The sequence below is a fragment of the Schistocerca cancellata genome, chromosome 3 (genome assembly GCF_023864275.1).
Source record: "Schistocerca cancellata isolate TAMUIC-IGC-003103 chromosome 3, iqSchCanc2.1, whole genome shotgun sequence".
In the NCBI taxonomy this organism is placed as follows: domain Eukaryota; kingdom Metazoa; phylum Arthropoda; class Insecta; order Orthoptera; family Acrididae; genus Schistocerca; species Schistocerca cancellata.
Genome location: NC_064628.1, coordinates 9,525,250 through 9,539,208, shown reverse-complemented (window position 1 = coordinate 9,539,208; position 13,959 = coordinate 9,525,250).

Here is a 13,959-nt window from a genome sequence, read left to right as displayed (position 1 = left end):
CGGAGAATTACCCTCTGCTTTCTGTTCTTAAAGTAAGAGGCGAACCAATTGTAACCTACTCCTCTTACTCCATAATGGTCCAACTTCTGCAGTAATATTTTGTGGTCAACACAGTCAAAAGCCTTCGTTAAATCAAAGAAAACACCTAACGTTCGCAACCTTTTATTTAATCCGTCCAAAACCTCACAGAGAAAAGAGAATATAGCATTTTCAGTTGTTAAACCATTTCTAAAACCAAACTGAACATTTGACAGCAAATTATGTGAATTTAAATGCTCCAGTAACCTTGTATATACAACCTTCTCGATAACTTTAGCAAACACAGATGGCATAGAAATAGGCCTAAAATTGTCAACATTATCAATGTCTCCCTTTTTATGAAGTGGCTTCACTACCGAGTACTTTAATCGGTCAGGAAACCGATCACTCCTAAAGGAAAAGATACAGATATGTCTGAGAACTGGGCTAACATACATAGAACAATACTTCAGTATTCTGCTAGATACCCCGTCATATCCATGAGAGTTCTTGGTCTTTAGTGATTTAATTATTAACTCAATCTCCCTCTTGTCAGTATCCGGATTAATTCTCTGCACTGCTAAACCGCTAGTTCCCCTCTCACCCCCCGCCCCTCCCGAAGGTATATGCTTTCTACAGTAATGGAGGCCGCGAAATCGAAATCGCTTGTTTAACGCCTTTGTATTTCTGATATTTTTCGTAAACCTTTTGCTTAGCGTTAGTGCAGAGTGAGTGCCATACCAATACAGCTGTCGCTGCTTCAGTCGTCTCGAGCATTTAAAACCAATATTTGCCCACTGATAATGTTTTTTTTTGGGTTGCGATTATCGTGTCGTACTTTCGCTTGGCGTAGCACAATTGCAGCGAGTCGGTAACTGGAGCTTTGCTGACGTTGGCCGGCCAAGTTCCCATGTGACGTGCGTGTTCCAAAGTAATTGATTCGGGCGAGTTATTCGCGTAGTTCTCTTATGGTCTGAGTTTCAGTATGAAGCTGTTAATGGTTTATTGTGGCATACGGGACGTTGTTGAAGCAGTGTAGTAGAACTGGCTTGAAAATAATAATATCAGTAATAAATCGTACACTCTATAATCTGCCAACAGCTGTTATACGTTAAATCCCTCATAGTCCGCTCCCTAAAATTACTCGCAACGGAAAGCCTATTTGGAGAGTAACAGGAGTAATACAGCAGTTTGTTAATCCACAGCATCACTGTGTCACCTTCTGTGAGGAGACAGGTGACAAAGACGTCGCATCCTGCAACAATCTTCGGATTCTAACCCCGATAACTGGCATCAACATATTCGATCTTTCAGACAGCGCTGGACAGGGAAATCTATAGTCAACTATTATCGTGATTAGGTATACGGCATGTGCAGAATGAATATTTAATTGCCTACTCAAAGTTAGTAAAGTGACGTAATTAATGGGGAGAGTAAAGATGAGCAGAATAGTATTAACACTATTATTATTAACGAGTTGGGGCTAGTTGTCAGTAGTCAAGCTGTAGAAGCAACTGAAAGTTTATATTTGAAAAGAGGTATTGAATCACGGAAGGTAGCAACAGACAACAATCGTGTTGATAACGTAGGAAGGATGTATGTGATAATGCCATTTTTACAAAAATTCATCGCAGACATGAGCAAAAAACTAAATGTTAATTAGGAAGAGTATAGGGCAGATAATCAGTAACTCAACAAAAAGCTAGATGATCACGAGCAAAATCTGAACAAAAAAGTAGATGATAATGATAAAAAATTGAGAGATTTTGGGGCAGGTAATAAGAAATTAACAGATTCGAATAAAATGTTAAACCAAAAGTTACCAGATATTTGTAATGCTCCTCAAGAGTTATTCACAGATTTAAAAACGAAAGGCTAGTAGCCTGGGCAAATACCGAACGTTCTGGTGAACAGAAACACTCATAGGTGGTTGAAGTTCGATGTCAATAAAGTTCAAAGAAACACGAAATTTGCCAAATTATAAATCGAGTATGATTATTCATGATGCCATCGGCATTATGCGAAACTCAAGTGACGAAAGTACGAGTGATTCAGACTTCAAACTGATTTCTGACGTGCGACGACATTCTTCTGATCTTAGGCGTAATGTTACTGAGCTACACACATTTGTCAAGGCCAGACAAAACTGCAATGCAGAAATTGTTCGAAGTTTAATACGAAAGGATACTGGTTTGTCAGAGGAAGAGAGCTACAATGTTAACTGCTACTCCATTGTAATGAACGCCAATTTCGCTCTCGACAACAATTTAAAGCTTCATGTTCACAGTTCCCTTAATGAGACAGATGAGATTGGTGTTGTGCGCAGCAAAAATACACACTGACATGACAAACGTCATGGGTTCAAAATGGTTCAAATGACTCTAAACACTATGGGACTTAACATCTGAGGTCATTAGTCCCCTAGACTTAGAACTACTTAAACCTAACTAACCTAAGGACATCACTCACATCCATGCCCGAGGCAGGTTTCGAACCTGCGAACGTTGCAGCAGCGCAGCTCAAGACTGAAGTGCCTAGAACCGTTCGGCCACAGCCGCCGGCGAAACAACGTTCTCCGGTGCCTAGTTGACCACGGATCGGTAGAACGACGTACGCTAAGTGATCAAAAGTATCCGGACACCCCCCAAAACATACGTTTTTCATTTTAGGTGCATTGTGCTGCCACGTACTCCATATCAGCGACCTCAGTAGTCATTAGACATCATGAGAGAGCAGAATGGCACGTTCCGAGAACTTAGGGACTTCTAACGTGGTCAGGTGATTGGGTGTCACTTGGGTCATACGTCTGTGCGCGAGATTTCCACACTCCTAAACATCCCTAGATCCACTGTTTCCGATGTGATAGTGAAGTGGAAACGTGAAGGGACACGTACACCGCAAAAGCGTCCACGGTCTTGTCTGTTGACTGACAGAGACTGCCGACAATTGAAGGTGGTTGTAATGTGTAATAGGCAGACATCTATCCAGACCATCACACAGGAATTCCAAACTGCATCAGGATCCACTGCAGGTACTATGACATTTAGGTGGGAGGTGAGAAAACGTGGATTTCATGGTCGAGCAGCTGCTCATAAGCCACACATCACGCCGGTAAATCCCAAACGACGCCTCGCTTGGTGTAGGGAGTGTAAACATTGGACGACTGGACAGTGGAAAAACGTTGTGTGGAGTAGAGATGGGGGATCCGCTCTTGAACTAATTCATAGAGTTGAATCTTTCAAAGGAGTGAACAATCAGTGATTCAGAAAAAAAGAACGGTAGCTCCAAATGTTTCCCACAGCAGAGAGAGAGAGAGAGAGAGAGAGAGAGAGAGAGAGAGACGGATCATATCAGCAGCGCCTCTGCTGGTCACAGCACAGTGCACGCCACACAACACAGCCAGCGCCGGCCTCTGCTCTGCTTCTACCTTGGCTGCCTGCATTGTGCAGTGCCCCATTGGATTTTGTGTTTCACATATGCCGTGCCGTCTCTGTGCGTCGTCTGCCACGCGCAGTGTCTGGCGCAGCTTGACTTCGCATCGCACTCTGTCGGCGATCGTTTCAGTCACACGCCGTGGCCTCTGGGCAGTTGATGCGAGCAACAGGATAGAGAGCCACCTAGCGGATAACATAGGAACTACTTGCAACAACCTGCTCGCAAGGGAACGGACGATTTGTCTCGGAGCGGGTGAGTTCACCTCTCCCCCCCACCCTCGGAACTCGCCCGCTCAACGCTCATCCCACCGTCTCGACTCTAGCCAGAGCGTCGAGCAAAGCGACTCAGGTGTCACTCTGGTCTCTGCAGTCTCAGCTCACGCAGTAATACAGCTCGCGGCTCGACCTGCTCGACTCAGCGCCTCTGCATCGGAGTTCGTCTCTACTGGATATTGTTCTTCGTAGTAATACCGCTATGTATATTACATTATTATGTTATGTATACATCAATTGTTTTTATTTTATTTTTCTTTGTTTAAACTGATTAGATTAGGTTCCTGACGACTCCTCTTACTATAGGATTTTTATTATGGACACTCGAATTTACGCTTTAATTACGAGCGAACCGATAAACGTATCGCAAAATGTGATACACCAATATTTTCCTTGTTTTATTCTGCATAAGGCTATATGCAGCACTTTCGTTTTACAGTCAAATTTATATATTTTTTTCTTATTCTGGTACGGATTTTGCGATTTTAGGCGTCTTCGGAAGGAAACGTTCACTTTAAAAATATATGGCTTGCGATGTATTTGTATGAGGTTAACGAAATTTTAATACATTATAGCCAAATATATTGTTAATGTAAATCTCAAGTTACAACATTTTCCGATCACCCAGAAAACCACGATAGTGCAAAATAAATCAATAATCCAAAACTTTGTCATATCGTGGAAATTTCAATAAACAATACAAAATTCTTATTCATTATCTGTGTTACTTCAAAATAGGATCAAATAAGATCAAAATACAGGTATAGAACTGGAATAAACCAAGTTTAAAGGGCAATGTGCCTTCCATTTATTTTCTATTGTAAATGAGTGGTGAGTCATGAAAAAGAGCTAATTCATTTCAGGGAGTGAACGGTTCTGATCCAATCTCTGAAAAGAACAGTTTTGCCCATCTCTAGTGTGGAGTGACGAATCACCGTACACACTGTCACGATCCGATGGCAGGGTGTGGGTATGGCGAGTGCCCGGTGAACGTCATCTGCCACACCGTGTGTAGTGCCAACAGTAAAATTCGGAGATGGTGGTGTTATGATGTGGTCGTGTTTTTCATGGAGGGGGCTTGCACCCCTTGTTTTGCGTGGCACTATCACAGCACAGGCCTACACTGATGTTTTAAGCACCTTCTCGCTTTCCACTGTTGGAGAGCAAATTCGGGGATGGCGATTGCATCTTTCAACACGATCAAGCACCTGTTCATAATGCACGGCCTGTGGCGTAGTGGTTACACGACAATAACATCCCTGTCATGGACTGGCTTGCATAGAGTCCTGACCCGAATGCTATAGAACACCTCTGGGATGTTTCGAAACGACGACTTCGTGCCAGGCCTCACCGACCGACATAGATACCTCTTCTCAGTGCAGCACTCCGTGAAGAATGGGCTGCCATTCCCCAAGAAACCTTCCATCACCTGACTGAACGTTTGCCTGCGAGAGTGGAAGCTGTCATCAAGGCTAAGGGTGGGCCAATACCGAATTGAATTCCACCATTACCGATGGGGGGCTCCACGAACTTGTAAGTCATTTTCAGCCAGTTGTCCGGATACTTCTGATTATATAGTGTATCTAATTTACTAATGTATGACGAGTACGCCAAGGATCAAGATTGGAATTTCACAACACATTTGAAGAAGAAATTCAACTGCAACAACAGTTCGAAAAACAGTATGAGAAGAAGAAAAAGAAGATTATACGCTGATTTAGGAAAGCAGAAGAGAAAAAGTGACTGTAAAGGGAAGAGGAAGAAACTAAAAATTTACTAATAACCTACAAAACTGCGACGTGTAGAAATTCTTTCAATGCATTTTTACGAGTGATAGTGTGTATATGTGTATGTGAGTGCACATACCACCACAGTCTAGAGAAGTCCTCTTCTGAAGAGGTGAAAAACTTAAGAGCCAAAAGTCCTGATTCCACTTCACTCACAACTGCCAGAGAAACTCAACACATGAACGTTTCTGTGGACGATTTAACTCATGCACAATAATAAATTTGTAATGATATAGACACGGTTCCTTTCTGATAATTTTTCGACACAGCGATCTGTTAATGTCCACTTGCACGGATATAGTCCCTATAGCAATGTTTTCTGGTGTTCGAACTCTTTTCGGGATGCCAATGCCTTTATTCGCTACAGAGCCTGTTTCGCGCTATTTTGCTACTACGATTTGAGTTGCACACTTTGCTGACTGTTTAGCCAAAACAGTTCCTGTCTTAAACTCGTGCACACCTTACTGCAATAGTTTTCCGTGAATTGTGCTTCGCACACACTCGGCAATGAACACGGACTATTTTAACGTGAGCATCATTTTGTGTTCATTCAGCTGGCACTAAGCACATCTACTCCTCTCACTCACTCAAACGTAATGACGCGACGAATTACTCAGCATGTAGCATGCAGGAGATGCGCATGAGGAGAGATGTGGTAGCAACCTATTGGTGGATCGAAATCACGGTTTCCAGCGCTTTCTCCTGCCCATTAGCAAGGGTCAGTTCCAGTTCCACGACAGTATCACAAATACTTTCCGATCCAGTTTTATTTCGCACAATATGCAGTGCCGTTTATAACAATCGCAGTTGACTCTGTCTCTATGTTGTGTAAAGTTCGGACCAAGAAAAGACATGTTTTGGCTTACTAGTGCAGGCCTATCTTCCTACTGAATATAACGACGGGAGCTAGTAACGTAGCGGGGTTTACAGTGCAGTACATTCTACCGGCTTGGATTTCAGTTTTAGCACATTCATATACTTCTGCGAAATGTTTAGGTGTCATGTTTAACGACAATTTATATCGCTGTTCTCGTCGTTTGAAGTGCTTTAGAATGTCATTTTATGATGAATTATTCCAGGAAAGCTGCAGATCGTTTAACTAGTACTGCATCTTCCTAACTTCAACCTAGTTTCGGTTATAGCGCCATTCTGAGGGAAACCTGTAGAGGTTAAAGTTGGCAAGTCTCCTTACGTTTATAAAAGTTGTACATCAGTGACAGTTCACATATATACCTACGTCTAGTTGCAATAGACACCTACATCGCATCAGTGAGTAAACTGTCGACTGTCTGTTTATTGCTAGACTGCTATGAGTCACGTAATTTCTATTTGTGTAGTATTTTTTCGTGAAATACTTTTGACATACAGACTGACAGTTTATTCTCGTTCATACATTATATCTACAACGTAATCTCTGCTAGTCGGTGATGTTAGTTATGTTTAACTGCTATTATAACTTTGTTATCACTTGTATCAACGAGAATAAACTGTCATTAGCTGTCAAAATTCTACACAAATGGAAATTACGTGACTTATTACAATCTTGCAATAAATAGATAGTCGACAGTTTACTCACTGATGCAATACGGGAGTCTATTTCAACTAGACGTAAGTACACTGAAGCGCCAAAGAAAGTGGTAGAGGCTTGCGTATTCAAATACAGAGATACATGAACAGCCAGATAATGCCGCTGCGGTCGGCAACGCTTGTCTAAGACAAATATCTGGCGCAGTTGTTAGATCGGTTACTGCTGCTACAATGGCAGGTTATCAAGGTTTAACAGGGTTTGAACGTGGATTTGTAGTCGGCGCACGAGCGATGGGACACAGCACCTCCGAGGTTGCCATGAAGTGGGGATTTCCCCGTACGACCATTTCCCGAGTGTACCGTGAATATCAGGAATCCGGAAAATTATCAAATCTGTGACATCACAACGGCCGGAAAAAGATCCTGGAAGAACGGGACCAACTCAATAAAATTGTTCAACGTGACAGAAATGCAACCCTTCCGCAAACTGCTGGAGATTTCAATGCTCGGCTTTCAACAAGTGTCAGCGCGCAAACCATTCAACGAAACATAATCGATATAGGCTTTTGGGGCCGAAGACCCACTCGTGTACCCTTGATGACTGCACGCCTGTTGTCGTCAACACCGACGTTGGACTGTTGACGACTGGAAACGTGTTGTCTGGTCGGACGAGTGTCGTTTCAAATTGTATCGAGCGGATGGACGTGTACGGGTATGGAGACAACGCCATGAATCCATGGGCCCTGCGTGTCAGCAGGGGACTGTACACGCTGGTGGAGGCTCTGTAATGGTGTGGGGCGTGTGCTGTTGCAGTGGTATGGGACCCCTGACACGTCTAGATACGACTCTGACAGGTGATACGTACGTAAGCATCCTGTCTGATCACCTGCATCCATTCATGTCCATTGTGCATCCCGACGGACTTGGGCAATTCCAGCAGGACAATGCGACACCCCACACTTCCAGAATTGCTGCAGAGTGGTTCGAGGAACAGTCTTCTGAGTTTAAACACTTTCGCTGGCCACCAAACTGCCCAGACATGAACATTAGTGAGCATATCGGGGATCCCTTGCAACGTGCTGTTGAGAAGAGATCTTCACTCTCTCGCACTCTTACGGATTTGCAGGTATGGAGAGTCCTGCATGATTCATGGTGTCATTTCCCTCCAGCACTACTTCAGACATTTGTCGAGTCCATGCCACGTCCTGTTGCGGCACTTCTGCGTGCTCGCGGGGGCTCTACACGATATTATGCAGGAGTATTAGTTTCTTTGCCTCTTCAGTGTACATATGTACACTGACATTTGTTTACGACGTTTATAAACGTAAGTAGACTAACCAACTTTAACATCTACAAGTTTACTCTAGAATGGTGCTATAGCCGAAACAAGCCTGTAGTAAGGAAGAAGCAGAACTAAACTATTTGTAGCATCCCTGGAATAATTGCTAATATATATATATATATATATATATATATATATATATATATATATATATATGAGGTATTCTATGCTGCGGGACTGGCTGAAAATAAAATACTTTAGAACGTCGTTAAAAGCGTACTTGCTCAACAATCTCGCTTGACACATTAGCTAAAGAGCATTGCCCAAGAAATAAAATTACGTGCCCGAGGTCTGTTACCATTTGCCAGAAACGTCTTTAGATATCTTCACTCGTTGACAAAATAAATGGTGCGCTAGTTTTCAGACGGATAATTTCCTGTATATATCACGGTTCAGAACAGGTTCTAAGGGAAAGAACTAAAGCCTATAGCGCAGATAAACCTGACTCGCCATAAGATCAGCAGATGTCGAAAACATGAATTCTGCAATCTCAAAATCGTCGGCATTGTGATTTAGATCCTTAAGCTTCTCAATGTCTCAAAAACTGGTTAAAATGGCTCTGAGGACTATGGGACTTAAATTCTGAGGTCATCAGTCCCCTAGAACTTAGAACTACTTAAAACTAACTAACCTAACGACATCACACACATCCATGCCCGAGGCAGGATTCGAACCAGCGACCGTAGCGGTCGCTCTCAATTGCCTCAATTACGTTTATTAATTACGAATCACTTCGAGGTCCTAGGCCAAAAACGGTAAGCAGTTTACACAGTAACGCACTAATTCGTTCGTAAGATCACGTCCACATGAAAGTAGACCAGTGCAGCCCGTTGGAGCTGAACCGGGTTACACGCTTAGGCGCTTACCTCGTCACACATAAGATCGCTTGCACAAACAAGAAGCAGCAAGCGGTCGTATGGAAATTCTTCGTCACTCAAGTTTAGAGCGAAAGCTCGTTTTCTTGACCGGAGCGACTGTCGTTTGGAAGGCGTTTTTCATTGTCAAGGACCCTTTCACACTGCGGCAGCTGCCGCTTCGTGGCTCTCTCTCCTTCCGCTACTTCTTACGCGCCTGGAACTGGGAAATCTATACTTCTTATTGCATTGCACTTGATGTACTTTTCTGTTTACAAAGAGCGGACCGTTAAGAGCTCCCACCAGGCACGAATCTTTTCTCTTCTTTCAACGGGCAAAAATATTACCTTATACCAGTCCAGTAAGGTAATTAACTGGTCTAAGACAATATAATTTTCGCAATGATACTGTGATATATGAGTCCCAAGTGACGAAAAGAAATGTCTGTCAAACAGGACACTCAAATTTACCAAAAATTTACCAAATATCGTTATATTGCGACAGCTATTTGCCGTACCACACATAATACGACCTAGGCTACACATGTGTAACTTATGTTTCTGACCTGGTTATGGCACATTTTCATGTATTTTAATTTATTTTATTATTTATTTATATTAGTTAATTATTAAAAAAGAATATTCTTCCACTGGACATATGATTGTATGCAGTACATTTGATTGTTGGGTTGCATGGCCTATTACAACTCTGTGGTACGGATTTATGAATAATAGCGTATACATATGTTCATCTACTATGCGATATTCGAGTAAAACAGCATGACATAGGCAGAAACATATTTGCCCTAATGTTACATATAGTTTTAATGATATACAATGTATTTTTTAGCCACTTACATAGTTAACATGATACCTGTCAATTGTTAAGGTATGTTCTATATATTTTTATAATAGTACATTTGTTCTACTCATTGAACAGGGGCCTGAAGATGGCATCAATGTAATGCCGAAACTGGTAGCACATAACAAGTTCATAAAATAAATTTCTACAATACGTACGGCTGTTGGTAAATTATTGCATCAAGAAAAAAAGAATTGTGTTGCCTTAGTTCTTCTCAAAAAAGAATAGAAAAAATGATGTTTTGCTTTTTAACTTCTTTCATAGGAAAATTCCTCTCGCAGAACGAAGTCGTCCACTACACAGTTTTGGGGCTATAAGTGGAGATATTTCGGTTGATGACTGAGGACAGTCTCTTAAATAACATTACATCTGTATTTACTTCATTTGCAGTTAAATAATTATAGCTATTACGAGAATTATGTTTTAGTTTGGATAGTATCTTCAAGTAGCTTGACACGAGGAAGCCATTAATGTTTATTTTTCCCTCTGCGGAAATTCAGATATTCAAGTGTGGACGCACGAATGCAAAATGTTCAGTCTATAATGACTAGTGTAGTCCACTTCTGGTACAGTTTGGACTGGGTAGAAAACATCAGTGACAAATTATGTGGTGTGTTGATGAATTCTTTTCTCTTTGCCAGAAGATGATGGTTCCGAAACTCACTGAAACGTTGCGACAAGACGACGCCACCACTAGGCTGATAACCCGAGAAGAATTCATCAGGAGAAGATGCCGAGAAAGACTGCAATGGCATATATGTGGTGTGTTTGTGGGAAGACTGTCAGACGCAGAGAGAACAAAAAACAACTACTGCAATGAAGTGGGTACATACTAAAGCGCCAATTAAAAAAATTTCTGTACCAACACCGCCTGACACCCTGTACATAACACAAATTCTCTGAGCCGAATTTTCAGGCCAAAGAATTTTCGTCACCTCCTGTCCCCGGTTCCATTTTTTTTCAAAATTTTTAGTTTCATTGCAGTTTCTATTGCTCGACAAAATTAAGAGCCCTTAGAAGAAAAACTTAACCAATAATGGAATTCCTTAAAAGTAACATGTCATGAACTCAGAACTTAAAAGTTGTCTTTCTGGTAGCAGTTATCTTCCTGCTGTCAAGAGGAATACTATACTGGATTGTTGTTGTTGATGTGGTCTTCAGTCCAGAGACTGGTTTGATGCAGCTCTCCATGCTACTCTATCCTGTGCAAGCTTCTTCATCTCCCAGTACCTACTGCAACCTACATCCTTCTGAATCTGCTTAGTGTATTCATCTCTTGGTCTCCCTCTACGATTTTTACCCTCCACGCTGCCCTCCAATACTAAATTGGTGATCCCTTGATGCCTCAGAACATGTCCTACCAACCGATCCCTTCTTCTAGTCAAGTTGTGCCACAAACGTCTCTTCTCCCCAATCCTATTTAATACCTCCTCATTAGTTATGTGATCTACCCATCTAATCTTCAGCATTCTTCTGTAGCACCACATTTCGAAAGCTTCTATTCTCTTCTTGACCAAACTATTTACCGTCCATGTTTCACTTCCATACATGCCTACACTCCATACAAATACTTTCAGAAATGACTTCCTGACACTTAAATCTATACTCCATGTTAACAGATTTCTCTTCTTCAGAAACGCTTTCCTTGCCATTGCCAGTCTACATTTTATATCCTCTCTACTTCGACCATCATCAGTTATTTTGCTCCCCAAATAGCAAAACTCCTTTACTACTTTAAGTGTCTCATTTCCTAATCTAATTCCCTCATCATCACGCGACTTATTTCGACTACATTCCATTATCCTCGTTTTGCTTTTGTTGATGTTCATATTATATCCTGCTTTCAAGACACTGTCCATTCCGTTCAACTGCTCTTCCAAGTCCTTTGCTGTCTCTGACAGAATTACAATGTCATCGGCGAACCTCAAAGTTTTTATTTCTTCTCCATGCATTTTAATACCTACTCCGAAGTTTTCTTTTGTTTCCTTTATTTCTTGCTCGATATACAGATTGAATAACACCGGGGATAGGCTACAACCCTGTCTCACTCTCTGTATGTGTATGTGAAGGCAACACATTAAAAGCGTGGTATCACCTATCGATAACACTCTATGGGCGTCATAGCAACGACAGTGTCTGCGCGGCGTATAGCGGACCCAGTGGCGCGTGCCCGCTCGGCCACTCGCCCACCAGCTCTGTACTGCGGGCACCGTGCAGCACCGCAGTGCAGGATGGCCGACGGCAGCCGCTCAGCCCGGTCGCGGTTCGAGCCACACGATGCTGTCCGGACGCTGCCTGGTCGCGGCTCCAGCACCATAGTGTGTGCTCTAGTGCAGAGAGACTCTTCCTTGTTGACTCCTAGACCTGGACTCTGTTCCTTGGCGCGATATTTGTAACGAGTTTCCCTTCATTTGGAGAAATACGAGTTAAGTAACTCTTCTGTCTGTTGTGCTACCTCGCTCACTAATCATTTCTGCTGCTGCCCAGCTTTCCTACAGCGACAACTGCTCCACCACTCTGCAGGTCAGCTCACGTTACGTTTGTGTACAGAGTTGTACACAACAACAGTAACAACGGGACGTGTCAGACTGATGCAGCTTGTTCACAAAGAGAACAAAAAGTGAATGACTTGAATGAATATGAGCGTTAACCTTAAAATTTTGCACTAGAAATTTTTTCGTCGAGATTTGTTTTCGGCAGCTAGCAACCAAAGCAACCGAAACTTGTACACGAATCATTGAGACACACAACAATTTATCACTTGCACGACATTAATCACCCTCCAACTGAACTCAAGAATGAATCAAACGCTACGTTAGCGATTGTGCTTCTGGCTTACCTGCTGTATTTTCAAATTACATGCAGTTCTTTTGGTCAGTGTGACCGAGTCTACCGTAAGAAAAAGTACAGATCGAGGCCTCTCAGCAGCAGATCCATTTTTTTCTTCTCAGCGCTGTGAGCTTTGGGCTACCTGGCCTACATGTGGGTGAATCCGGCCCTCAGAATGCCCAGACGTCGTGTCCTACTGGTGTTCAAGATTACTTATCGCCAATATTTAGCTGCAAATGAGTGGAAAGGTGGCAGCTTATAATAAGATTCTGCGGCGAAGTTGTGGGTTAAAGCCGCGTAGGATTAACCGAGCGGTCTATGGCGCTGCAGTCATGAACTGTGCGGCTGATCCCGGAGGAGGTTCGAGTCCTCCCTCGGGCATGGGTGTGTGTGTGTTTGTCCTAAGGATAAGTTAGGATAAGTAGTGTGTAAGCTTAGGGACTGATGGCCTTAGCAGTTAAGACCCATAAGATTTCACATACATTTGAACATTTTTTTGTGGGTTAAATTCTGAACCTTTTTACATTGTGTTTCAGTGAAGGACATGAAATCATTCTAATGACGATGCATCCGCTGGGTGTCGATGTTACACTACTGGCCATTAAAATTGCTACACCAATAACAAATGCAGATGATAAACGGGTATTCATTAGACAACTATATTACACTAGAACTGACATGTGATTACATTTTCACGCAATTTGGGTGCATAAATCCTGAGAAATCAGTACCCAGAACAACCACCTCTGGCTGCAATAACGGCCTTGATACGCCTAGGCATTCAGTCAAACAGAGCTTGGATGGCGTGTACAGGTACAGCTGCCCATGCAGCTTCATCACAATACCACAGTTCATCAAGAGTAGTGACTGGCGTATTGTGACGAGCCAGTTGCTCGGCCAACATTGACCAGACGTTTTCAATTAGAGAGAGATCTGGAGAATGTGCTGGCCAGTGCAGCAGTCGAACATTTTCTGTATCCAGAAAGGCCTGTACATGACCTGCAACGTGCGGTCGTGCATTATCCTGCTGAAAT